Source organism: Mustela nigripes, chromosome 5 (assembly GCF_022355385.1).
Source record: "Mustela nigripes isolate SB6536 chromosome 5, MUSNIG.SB6536, whole genome shotgun sequence".
Classification (NCBI taxonomy): Eukaryota; Metazoa; Chordata; class Mammalia; order Carnivora; family Mustelidae; genus Mustela; species Mustela nigripes.
Genome location: NC_081561.1, coordinates 99,878,741 through 99,890,507, shown reverse-complemented (window position 1 = coordinate 99,890,507; position 11,767 = coordinate 99,878,741). Strand labels below are relative to the sequence as shown.

Here is an 11,767-nt window from a genome sequence, read left to right as displayed (position 1 = left end):
GGGTTAGGCTACTCTACAGTGGTAAATTCTGGAACATAATGATAACTATAATTTATCAAGTGGATACTATATTGGAGACCCTGACCCAAATACTTTACACATATTCACTTACGGATTCTCAAAAACCATCCCATTTACCCCAATCCCACAATTACTGAGGCAGAGATAGGATTTGGCCCCTGAAAGTCTGCCTTCAGGACATGTGTATGTTGCCTGTCAATGAAGTAACCTCATTTGATTTAAAATTCTCTGACTACCACTTCTCCCAGCTCATTGCTTATCCTGCTTGTAGCCTTCACATATGTCATCTAGCAACTTGTTCCTCTTTCTTTCTAATCCTTTCCCATTCTGTTTCATGTAGGATGGATTCACTTGTCATCCAATGCAACTGTGTACTTGCTATTACCCAGAAATTTCTGCCCCAAACCTCTTATCTCTACCTCCTGCCCCAAATCTAGGCAACTAGTCAATCACTTCATCAGTTCTCCTTCTTAGGATCCAATACTTACTTGGTCACAAAATTAAGTTGAGTAAATGGATTAAAAATTGAAGCTCTCTAGCTCTATTTAGGTTCTTGTTATTGCTTAGTAAACTGTTAATTCTGTCCCTTGACTCTTCTCTCTAATCTACCTTTAGGGCAAATACACATAAACTTTTCCGTATTTATTAAGGCCTCAATGTTCTCAATACCTATCTCATATACAGCAGATAAACTTAATTCTTATTTTACTGAGAAATTTGTGTATGCTTACCTTTTTCAGCCTTGCAATTTTTCTATTTAATCTCCCACCTTTTTTTTTTTTAAGAGAGGAAGAGAAAAAGAGAGAGGGAAAAGATAATTCCAAGCAGGCTCTACATCCAGTGTGGAGCCCAATGTGGGGCTTATTCTCAAAACCCTGAGATGATGACCTGAGGCAAAATGAAGAATCAGATGCTCAACTGACTGAGCCATCTAGGTGCCCCTTAATATACCTTATTAGCCCTAGTCTTGGAAGTAGAAAGATTCTTCCATTTTAAGGTTGAATGCTTTACCTTTGGTCTGTTCTCACATAGGTTCTTCTAGGAAGTTATCAGTTACGCTCTCCTGATTTTCCACCTTCCAACTGTCTTTTCTAACTAATTTTTCCCTCTCAGCAAATTAACTTGTTTGAGTAATCTTTATTCTGGGAACAAAGCAGAGTAGAACACTTCTATACTTTGATCTTCTACATTTTAATTTACCTGTCTCATCTCCAGCAATTATTTCTTGAACAATTTCTTGAAAGAGTAGTTTACTTTCATTACCTTTTCTTGGGATAATTGGCCCAAGGCATTCACTTCAAATCCTTTTTTCTCATCTTGATCCCTGTTTAGTCTTCTAAAAGTGGGAATCTTGGTCCTTGGTTGTAGAAAACTATAACTTGTCCTATGCTCCAGATGCATGGGAGTAGAGAGACTAGAAAATAAGAACACGAAGCAATCCTGAAAAAAGGCCATGAGAGGAATCTCTCAAATATAGGCTGTTTACAAAGAATTAAGAACTTTTAACATCTCTAAAACCTTTCTGCTAGCACTGAGGACCACCTGTATCTTGGCCTTGACACTAAGTGATAAAGGAAATGGGGCCTTGAACTCCCTTTTTAGATAGGAGAATACCACTGGTTTTAGGGTTGTTCCAAAGCTAACAAGTCCCAAGCAATAATGGATCATTTGCCTAGGAATCCATCTGACTGCCTGATGGCTGACTTGAAATTATACCAGTTTCCAGGGCTTCTACTGGATGGGCTCATATATCTGAAACAGTATGGACAAGCAGTCCATCTGAAACTCCAAAGGATATAGGTGTGAGTGAAAAGACTTGTAAAGGCCATACTTTGTTATCTTTATTTGTGTGTTATCCTTATACAGGGGCCATGCTAATTTTCTATGTATTGTTCCAATTTTAGTGTATATATTGCCAAAGTGAGCACATAATTTGTTAACTTTAATTTTATGTGTGTATTAAAGCTCTCATTTTACTTCAGGTACCTTGCCTTTTTTGGGGACAACTCTGAGGTATAACTTATTCTTTGAGTTTTCCTTGCAAACAGGCTGTAGCTGGGTTAAATCCTAACATGAGGTTAAATTTATTCATATAGCAAATATTTATGCCTTACTTTTAGAATTATTTTTAAAAACCCAGGAATTTACCATTTTGGGGAAACAAAAAGAATCCTTCCAGATTCTTTCTATACCTACCTTGATCTTGAGAGCTAAGAAGGAATGTAATGGGCTTCATGGCTTATACAACTGGGAACACTGACATAAGAAGAAAAGAAAACTTTAAGACGTATCATAGGAGGTGCTTCTACTTATAGCACATGAGCTAGCACAGCTCATGGGAAATCATTTTTTAATTCCATAAAGTGCAGCTCCCTTCATGGTAGGAACATTAGCACATCTTTAAATGAATGATACCAAATCTCTCAAATGTCTATAGCCTTTACCTAAATTTACATCTGTTACCCAGGATATTCTATAATGTATCAAGTGGATTGTCATAACATCTACTATAAACTGTGATAAAAATTTCAGTGAGCTGTGAAATCTTTTTGAAATCTGAAGACCTTTGTGGCTAAAACTAATGTGTTAACATTTGTTGAGTTGATAATCAAGACATTCGCATTCACTTAAAACCTTGGAATTAGTACTTCTCACTAATTTTTCAATAGAAAAAAATAAGTTCTATCATGGACATAATTTTTAAAAAATGGGGCCTTTGTAAATAAAAGTACACCAAAACACAGCTTAGGCAATTGCCATTCAAACTAAAAATATACCACCTACAAACCTGTTATGGCAGAGATATACTGGTAACTAACTTGATAAACATGTTTTTGAACAACTCTTCTATTTTCTAACATGCAAGTTTTATCATAATTTAGTAAAAAACAAAAGCCATTACCTTGACTGAATGCAGTCACTTGCCTCACTGCTGTATTAAAATATGACTCTGTTCTCAGGATTGCTTTGCAGTTATTAGTATGCAGTAAATGGCTTAAACTGTATAAATTTAATTCTAGAGATAAGAAAGTACCTTGAATTAAGTGTGGCTTTGCCATTAATATCACCTTCAGTCAGCCCAACTTGGTACGTGGCTTCAGACAATTCACTTTAGGAATTCAACTTCATTATTTACTGGCAAAATTTCATTTTTCATGAATTTACGTTACTTATCTGCAAAATAGAGGGACTGAATTAGGTATTCTCTAAGTTGCCTTCCCCTGTGAGTATAAAAACAACTATTAAGTAGGATATATTTTTGTTATCAGTTTGCAGAAAAGGAATGCAAAACTGAGGTACACAAAATTTGAAGTGCCCCTTGTGATATCATTGTGTGTTCAGTATGGAATAGCTTCTTTACAAAGTAGGGAGGCTAAAGAGAATTGCTTTGGTACAATTTCAAGTGTCAACAATGATTTAAGAGAACTGGTTTCAGGCATTATTTCCCTTTATTACTGAGTGAAAGTTCTTCAGATGCTTATTGAGATGACCCAAGAATCAGGAGAGAAAACAGTGAAATCAGTGAAGAAGAAATGAATCTTAAAGAGAATTCTAATAAAGCAGCATTTATCATTCTTTCTTCTTCATATATCTACTCAGTCTGAATGCACTTTAGCCTCTTCCTTAGTGTCACTGACGTAGCTTTGAGATGGCATTCTTCTTTAACTGAGCATTGTGAATGAAATTCAGGTCCTTGTGATGAAATAAGATTATCAAAAATTTACAGCTTTCCTCTCCCTCGACTATGCTTTAGTCAATATGTAGATAGAACCTGATGCATGAATGAATATCTTAGTATGGTAAGATTAAGCAAATCAGGAATCTCCCCTGGTTTGGTCATTCTATTTTCCTTAGATTATCATTATTCAGCTTAAACATCGCAGAGAAAAAAATTGAGGGCTATCTTTGATCTATCTTTGATCTTGTTTTCTTGTCCACATTTTTTTGTGCTTTCCTTTTATATTCTCTGAGCTCTTTAACATAAAGTGATCTACTAAAGTAATATGTATTAATTTTTTTAACACCTTCAATAAGTACAATTTTATTGGTCAAAAATAAATAAATAATGAGAGTGGTAAACTTAATTAAATTACATGGTCTTTAGAATGTTTCTAGGCAAGAGACAATATTTAGACCCAGTACCCATTGACTGTAGAGGTGGTTCAGTCTCTGGGAGGTAGAACCCTGCAACATTATGAAGTATATACTATAATGATTCTCCTAGTTCTTCCCAAAAGTTCATGCCATTATTTACTCAGATGATTATACAGTGAAGAAAGGAGGATACCTAGACATTTCCTGTTGAACACAGGAGACCTGAAATGTCACCATGACTTCCCTTTTAGGGAGGTGACAAGGTAAGGGGGCCTATGCAATAAATAGTATGCTTAACAATATCTAGTTTATAGTGGGTCCTTTGGGTCTGTGTCCTCACTCTGGTCATTACCCCATACCTGAAGGTTTAATTAGGACTGACATATTTGACAATTGAAGAAAACCTTACACTGAGTCCACCTGGGGTTGGTGGTGTCATGCCATCATATTAAGTAAGGCAAAGTGGAAACCACCACTTTGCCAAAGTAGAATTTTTAAAAAAATTATACAAACTGCTATATCTAGCCAAGATGCAGCAGTAAGGTTCAATTTAAAGAACTAAAAAAACTGAAAGAACTAAAAAGCTAAATGAAATATATGAAACAGACAAAGAAGGCTGTCAGACAAGGAAGGACAGTGGTTCCCAAAAGAAGGGAAACAAATGCAGCAAATGTTACAATCACCCCACCTTTCTGCCTGGATCGACTTTCCAGGCTGCTGGGCAGAGGTGGAGAACCAGGTGTAGTCCAACTGTCTTTCTGAGTTGAGGAGACAACGGTGGCAGGAAAGGGAAGCCCAGGGTAGCTAGAATTCTCAGTGCAAATACTGGAGAGTGGAGAATTTCAGAGAGAGAGAGAGCTCCAGTGATTCACAGATGGCATCCAGCAAGTCCTCAGCATGTGAGGAAACTATCTGAGGCTGGGGAAGTACTACCCAGAAGGAGCAATATACAGAGATCCCAAGAAGCTGGGGAGAGATTGTTTTCCCAACAGCCAGAGTAGAAAACTTTGTGCCTCATGGTGCACACGGTGGAATATTCAGAAGAACATTGTCTCAGTAGTGGCTAAAAATTAATCCTAGACTAAATACTGTACTGCACCCACCTCAAAAGACTTTAAAGGCAAGTCTCAAGAAGATTAAACTTTTTCCAAGTACCTTAATTGCTTTACAGAACAAAGCTCTAGAATCTCTCTCTCCCTTTCCTTCCCTTTCTCTCTCTCTCTCTATATATATATAATCTTTAGCATATATTGTTTTTAATGATTTAATATGCATTCTTTCCTTAGACTTAGATTTTGCATTTTAAAGAGAAGACTGCCTCTAATTGTAGATTATCTAGAAATGAGATATCTTGAGGAGTTGTTCACATGAAGAGGCCCTGTACTCACCCCACATGGAACTTTGGTTATTACACTTGATACCAATCTATGACCCCACTTCAGATCTACTGGATCACAATCTCCTGATATTAAAAAAATTAAGGCTCATAAGTTGATTTTAATGATTAGCTTTCTTTTGTAAAATTTTTAATAAATTTATTTATATTCAATTAACATATAGTGTAATATTAGTTTCAGAAGTACAGTTCAGTGACTCCTCAGTTGCATATTATCACCCGGTACTCGTTACATCACTTGCCTTCCTTAATGCCCATCACCCAGTTATACCAACCCTATGATTAGCTTTCATTGAGAACTTTGATACTCATGTCTGTGCATTTTACCCATCATAATAAAATGGACACAGTTTAGAGAATAGTCTTGATTCTCAGACATCCTTAACTTGCCTTTTGTGGGATTACTCTAGGATGTGAGAAGCCCTGGGAGTCTTTGCTTACAGAGACCACTCATTAATTGACTTATTCATTCAATATGTATTTATTGAACATATTGAACAAGGCCTTGTGCTGTACTATGAGAATATGAAGATAAATAAAATTGATGCCTGATTTTGAAGAGCTCACAGATTAATGGGAAATAATATATAGATATAGCTAAAAGTTATGTAATATAGCTATGTATAAAAGAAAGACATCAATTGAAATCTGAAATCTATTTTTATTTTTTAAACTTAAATTTGGAATACTTCTAAAAATGCTCATTATACTAAAAAAAGGGAGATTTTTCTTTCACATTCAGCATAATTTATAAAGTAATACTTCAATTTTTTTTATGCTGTTCATGTTGTTGTGAGTAGTTCTGTATAAACCCATGAAATATATTTAAGAGTAGTGTTGCTGGAAATAAAACCAAATGAAGTTTCATGTTTTCCTCCAAAATATGGCCAAAGTGGATATGTTCCAAATTGAATTACTCTGCGAATAATAGCCAGAATCTTAAATAAAGATTGACTTCCAAATATTAAAAATTAATGTGTGAATAATTTTGATTAAATGTAACATAGTTTGGCAGATTTTGTATGAGCTAGCCATGCTTTTCAAATAGGTGCATAACTCCCCTTTATTTTTAACTTTTTCCATAAACTCCCCTTAAACACAAGATTTAGACAAAAATTTCCACATTTTATAAATGACTCAAAGTCATATGGCTGAGTCATCTAGAGAATGGGAATTCAGCTTTTCCAGGTTTTATCTTTATCTAAGGTATGTGGACCAAGTCATTATCTCTTAGCCAGAGCAATCTTTTGGTATTACTAAGCAATATGAGCATTTAGAACAGATCAGAATATTCATTGTTTTGTTGGAAATCACCTAATTCATGTTAATTTTCAAAGGAGGTTACATTGTTTACCAATCTGAGGGGAAAAAAAAAACTGTCAGAGATTTTGATAAGACATTTTAGAGGTAGATAGAGATAAATTATAAATGGAAGGAATGAAGACCTTGAAGATGAAAAGATTGGCCTGAAATTGTCATACAAATGTTGCCAAATGACCCAACCCTGTTTAAATTCAATTTCTAATTATGTAAACTTTTATTGCATGTACTTTATTTCACTGTGCATGGGTACCTAAGAAAAGTTAACTCTATCAGAACCAAAGAGAGAGATCATTATGTGGTGTGACAATCTGACTCTAAAACCCAAAGACAAGTAAGGAGAGCTTTTCTTATGAGTAAGTTGTATGGACTGTTGTGGGGAGGAAAAAAAAAAAAGCCTTACTTTCATCAGCATGAATTATTCACCTTCAACATTAAATACACAAAATATTGCAGTCAAAAGTCAAAGATAAAGGAGATTTAATTTAATTGGTGAGTTATTATTTTTCAAAGTAATTGTTTTCTGCTGACTCTTTTCTCTCTCTTAAATGATCTTCTCCTGATTTTTGACTATCATCTGCATGATTTTCAGATATCATATTAAATGTCATCTCTTCAGAGAGACCTTCCTTAACCTCCTGTTGAGGGGGGGGGGGGAGAAAGAAAGGAGGAAAACAAGACCCAAGGAATATTGTTGTGCAAAAGTAACCCTGAGTGTGTACAGATAGACAGCCAGTGGCTATAGAGTGGTAATGGATTTTCAGCTCTTTTTTATATGGAAACATTTGTTGTTATACATTATTTCCATTAACTATAGTTGTTATACATTATGCTAGTTTTAGTAAAGAGTTGGTAGATATTCTAGGATTTTGATAGATTCCGCCTCATGTTGAGGTCTTTTATCCATTTAGTTTATCTTTGTGTATGGTGTAAGAGAATGGCTGAGTTTCATTCTTCTGTACATAGCTGTCCAATTTTCCCAGCATCATTTATTGAACAGACTGTCTTTTTTCCACTGGATATTTTTTCCTGCTTTGTTGAAGATTATTTGACCATAGAGTTGAGGGTCCATATCTGGACTCTCTACTCTGTTCCACTGGTCTATGTGTCTGTTTTTGTGCCAGTACCATACTGTCACAGTGATCAAAGCTTTGTAGTAAAGCTTGAAATCAGGCAACATGATGTCCCCAGCTTTATTTTTATTTTTCAACATTTTCTTAGCAATTTGGGGTCTTTTCTGGTTCTATACAAATTTTAGGATTGTTTACTCCTGCACTTTGAAAAATGCTGGTAGAATTTTGATCAGTATAGATTGCTCTGGGCAGTATAGACATTGTAACAATGTTTATTCTTCTGATATATGAGCATGGAATGCTTTTCCATCTTTTTGTGTTTTCTTCATTTTCTTTCATGAGTGATCTGTATTTCCTCAAGTAAAGATCGTTTACCTCTTTGGTTAGGATTATTCCCAGGTATCTTATGGTTCTTGGTGCTATAGTAAATGGAACTGATTCTCTAATTTCCCTTTCTATATTTACATTGTTAGTGTATAAGAAAGCAACTGATTTCTGTGCACTGATTTTATATCCTGCCACATTACTAAATTGCTGTATGAGTTTTAGTAATTTGGGGGTGGAGTCTTTTGGGTTTTCCATATAAAGTATCATGTCATCTGCGAAGAGAGAGTTTGACTTCTTCTTTGCCAATTTTTTTAAAAAAAGTTATATTTATTTATTTGACAGATCACAAGTAGGCGGAGAGGCAGGCAGAGAGATGGGGGGGGTGGCGTGTGGGAAACAGGCTCCCCACCTAGCAGAGAGCCGGATGTGGGGCCTGATCCCAGGACTCTGGGATCACTTGACCTGAGCTGAAGGCAGAGGCTTTAACCCACTGAGCCATTGAGGCGCCCCCTTCTTTGCCAATTTGAATACCTTTTATTTCTTTTTGTTTTCTGAGTCTCTTGCTAGGACTTCTAGTACTATGTTGAATAACAGTGGCAAGAGTGGGCATCCTTGTCGTGTTTCTTATCTTAAAGGAAAAGCTGTCAGCTCTTCCCCATTGAGAATGATATTTTATGTAATTCTCTAGCAGTACCTTCTATGGCTGCCTTTGATGTGTAACTTGGCTTTTGATTTGTCACATCCTTCTACATTCCTCAGTGAGGTTAGGTTAAGTTCTGTTTCCCACACAGCTAAATTAACCATCCAGCTGTTCTCATATGACTTCATTTTAATTTTCTTCATACCATTTTTTGTTTTCTGATATATTTTTAATTTTTTTTGTTTATTTGTCTCTCTCTCTGTATTAGACTGTAACTTCCAGTGACAATCAATGGATGTATGAATATTTTTGTGAGTTTATGTTGGAGTCATAAATTCTAAATTAAATATAGAGACAACTCTACATATAGAAATTTAGATATATTTAAATTTTTCTTGTTATATATGTAATAACTATATATTTGTATAACTCAATACTTGTCAGTAACAAGCAAATGCAAATAGCTTTTCAAATGCTAATTAGTAAATGGATAATTTGATATAATTCTCTAAGATTTAAGACTTGTGAAATTCCTAACATGTTTGTTAAGTATAAATATATTTTCATTTACTAACAGCTGTAATCAAGATAATAGGCTTTTCTGCAGTTATTACAAAAGCAGCAATTACTTGGCTGTACAAGTTAAGCACAAAAGTGCAATTGCAGCATTTGCCGATCACTTTTCCTCCTTTAAGTAAGAATCTGAGTTGATGTTCATTTAAATTCATCCAGATTCAAAAACAATAGTCTAAGAGGAAACCAAGGCATGATGTTGTTTATTTCCCTTTTTCGTAGAGCAGAATTGGGAAAATAAGGAAAATAATAAGAGAGGAGTCTTTATATTTCTGTCTTTCAGTTATGAGGCCTCTTTGCCTCTTTTATTTTTTCTTCCTAGTGCTGATTGCAGATTTTTCTGTCTGTTTTTGAGTTCTGTGTTATCTATATTGCTGCTTAACTGGCTAAGGTGCAGCCCTTGTTTTGCCCCAACCGTGCTTTTTCATGTCCATTCCTATGTTAATACTGAATTACTTGTAAATTGGGCCTTTAGGAAGAGATCAAGTGCATGTGTGGAAAATTCGCAATTTGGGAAATTCTCTTCTGTTCTCTTATGTGGAATATATATGGAGAAATCGGGCTTTATATGGGCCTTTCAAAAACAACAATGAGAAAAGCACTATCAACATAAATTATAAGATAGTTCAGGTTTATTTTCTATGGTGAAAACACACCATAGGCATAAAGAAGATTTCTATATGTTACTAGTAGTACTTAATTCAATTTTCTTTTTAAATGTACTTGGTTTTATAGCTTTATTCACCATTATTGAGACCTATATCCCTATTCTATATCTACATTTGTGTGTGTATACACCTAATACACATAAATATGTTATGTGTGTATATATACACATATAATATTGTGTATATGCATACACACATATATGCAACATTCGGCAAACGTTTTCAGATAGTTATTTTTTATTTGTATGAGTAGGGCAGGCAGAAGAATAGATAAATATTGAGTTCAGTGGGCATTACTTTTTGGGTTTGAAAAAATAATGATGTTTATCCACACTTTTGCCTTTCCCTCCTTATGTAAATCAAATCATTATCTGAGAAAGAACTACCTGCATACACACACACACACACACACACACATGATCTCGGAATTTTTCAGGAATGAAAGTATGAAAGTCCTAGTGTCAACAGATTGTTTACGTTTCTTTGCCTGTAAAAAGTTAACTGGATTATAGAAGAGAGGGGCCTTGAATGGATTTTGTTTGTGTGTTTAGGTTGTAGATGCCTATTTCAGGACTGGAAATGAAGAGCAACTCCACTTTCTCATAGATTTTGGGGGTTATCTATTGTGAGGTTTTCAAAAAACTGAGGATTCAACAAATCATCTAAACCTTTGACATACTAATATAGCATCATTTTGAAGGAAAGGGGATCTAAACAATAAAAGAAAAAAATTGTCAAACAAAAACCTGTTATGTTTTCACTGTTCGAAGTAAAGAAACTAGCTTTTACAAATACTTTGTTATTATCACTACTACATAATTACTTGCTTATACAAATAGTTACCTTTGTTTCTATTCATTTTGAAAAATTTTAATTTTTAAATTTAATAGCAATCTCCGAGTACAAACTAAGGAACAACTCAAAATAGTGATAAATTTTGGGTTTACTAAACTGCACTGAACCTTCACAGTGTTAGAGAAAGAGTAAGAAAAACAAAAAACAAGAAAAAAAGAAAGCAAAGACAGAGATTGTGCCCTGAGAGACAGAGGAAACAGGAGAGGCAAAAAGGATGAGAGAGACCGAGAGGTAGAGGGAAAGATGTTCTCATGAAAAGAACTATGAGAAGCACTGATGTATTCTTTCTTTTCAGGGCTCCTAAGTAGTAACATCAATAAAAATTGATGTTATACAATCACGGGAGTAATTGTATACAGAGTGTCAGAAGAGAGCCCTCGCCGTCAGAGTTTTGTGTTTATTGGAGCAGAACAAAGGAATTTAGGGATTGGCCTATTATAGTAGCATATCCAGTTATTACATATCCAGTTATTAACCTTTAAAGGAAACTTGTGATCATTTGGAAGCTGACGTTTGATTTCCCTGTGTACTGAGTCTCCGCTATAATTTTCTGCCTCTAAACAAAGCAGTAAACAGTGTTCAACTTAAGGTTAGGGCACAGAACAAATATCTGCCCTATTAAAATAAAAACTGCATCTCGAAAGTTGGCAGATGGTACTGTTAGTTGCTGGGAAATTTGTGGGGAAAAGACTGAAACTGCTTTTATGAATGGAATATTGAGGAAAACAATATCAACAGAAATAAAATCAGCCATGGTCATAATGTTCTTAATTGATGAATTAAATCAGGTTAAATTCCT

At 34.9% G+C, this 11,767-nt stretch overlaps 1 non-coding gene across 1 annotated transcript; it reads right to left on the bottom strand.

Moving 5' to 3' along the window:
• Positions 1-1,841: 1,841 nt before the first annotated feature.
• Positions 1,842-1,951, bottom strand: LOC132018851 (U6 spliceosomal RNA). Its single transcript, XR_009404630.1, has one exon. It is a non-coding gene; the product is annotated as a U6 spliceosomal RNA (small nuclear RNA).
• Between the last annotated feature and the right edge of the window lie 9,816 nt (positions 1,952-11,767).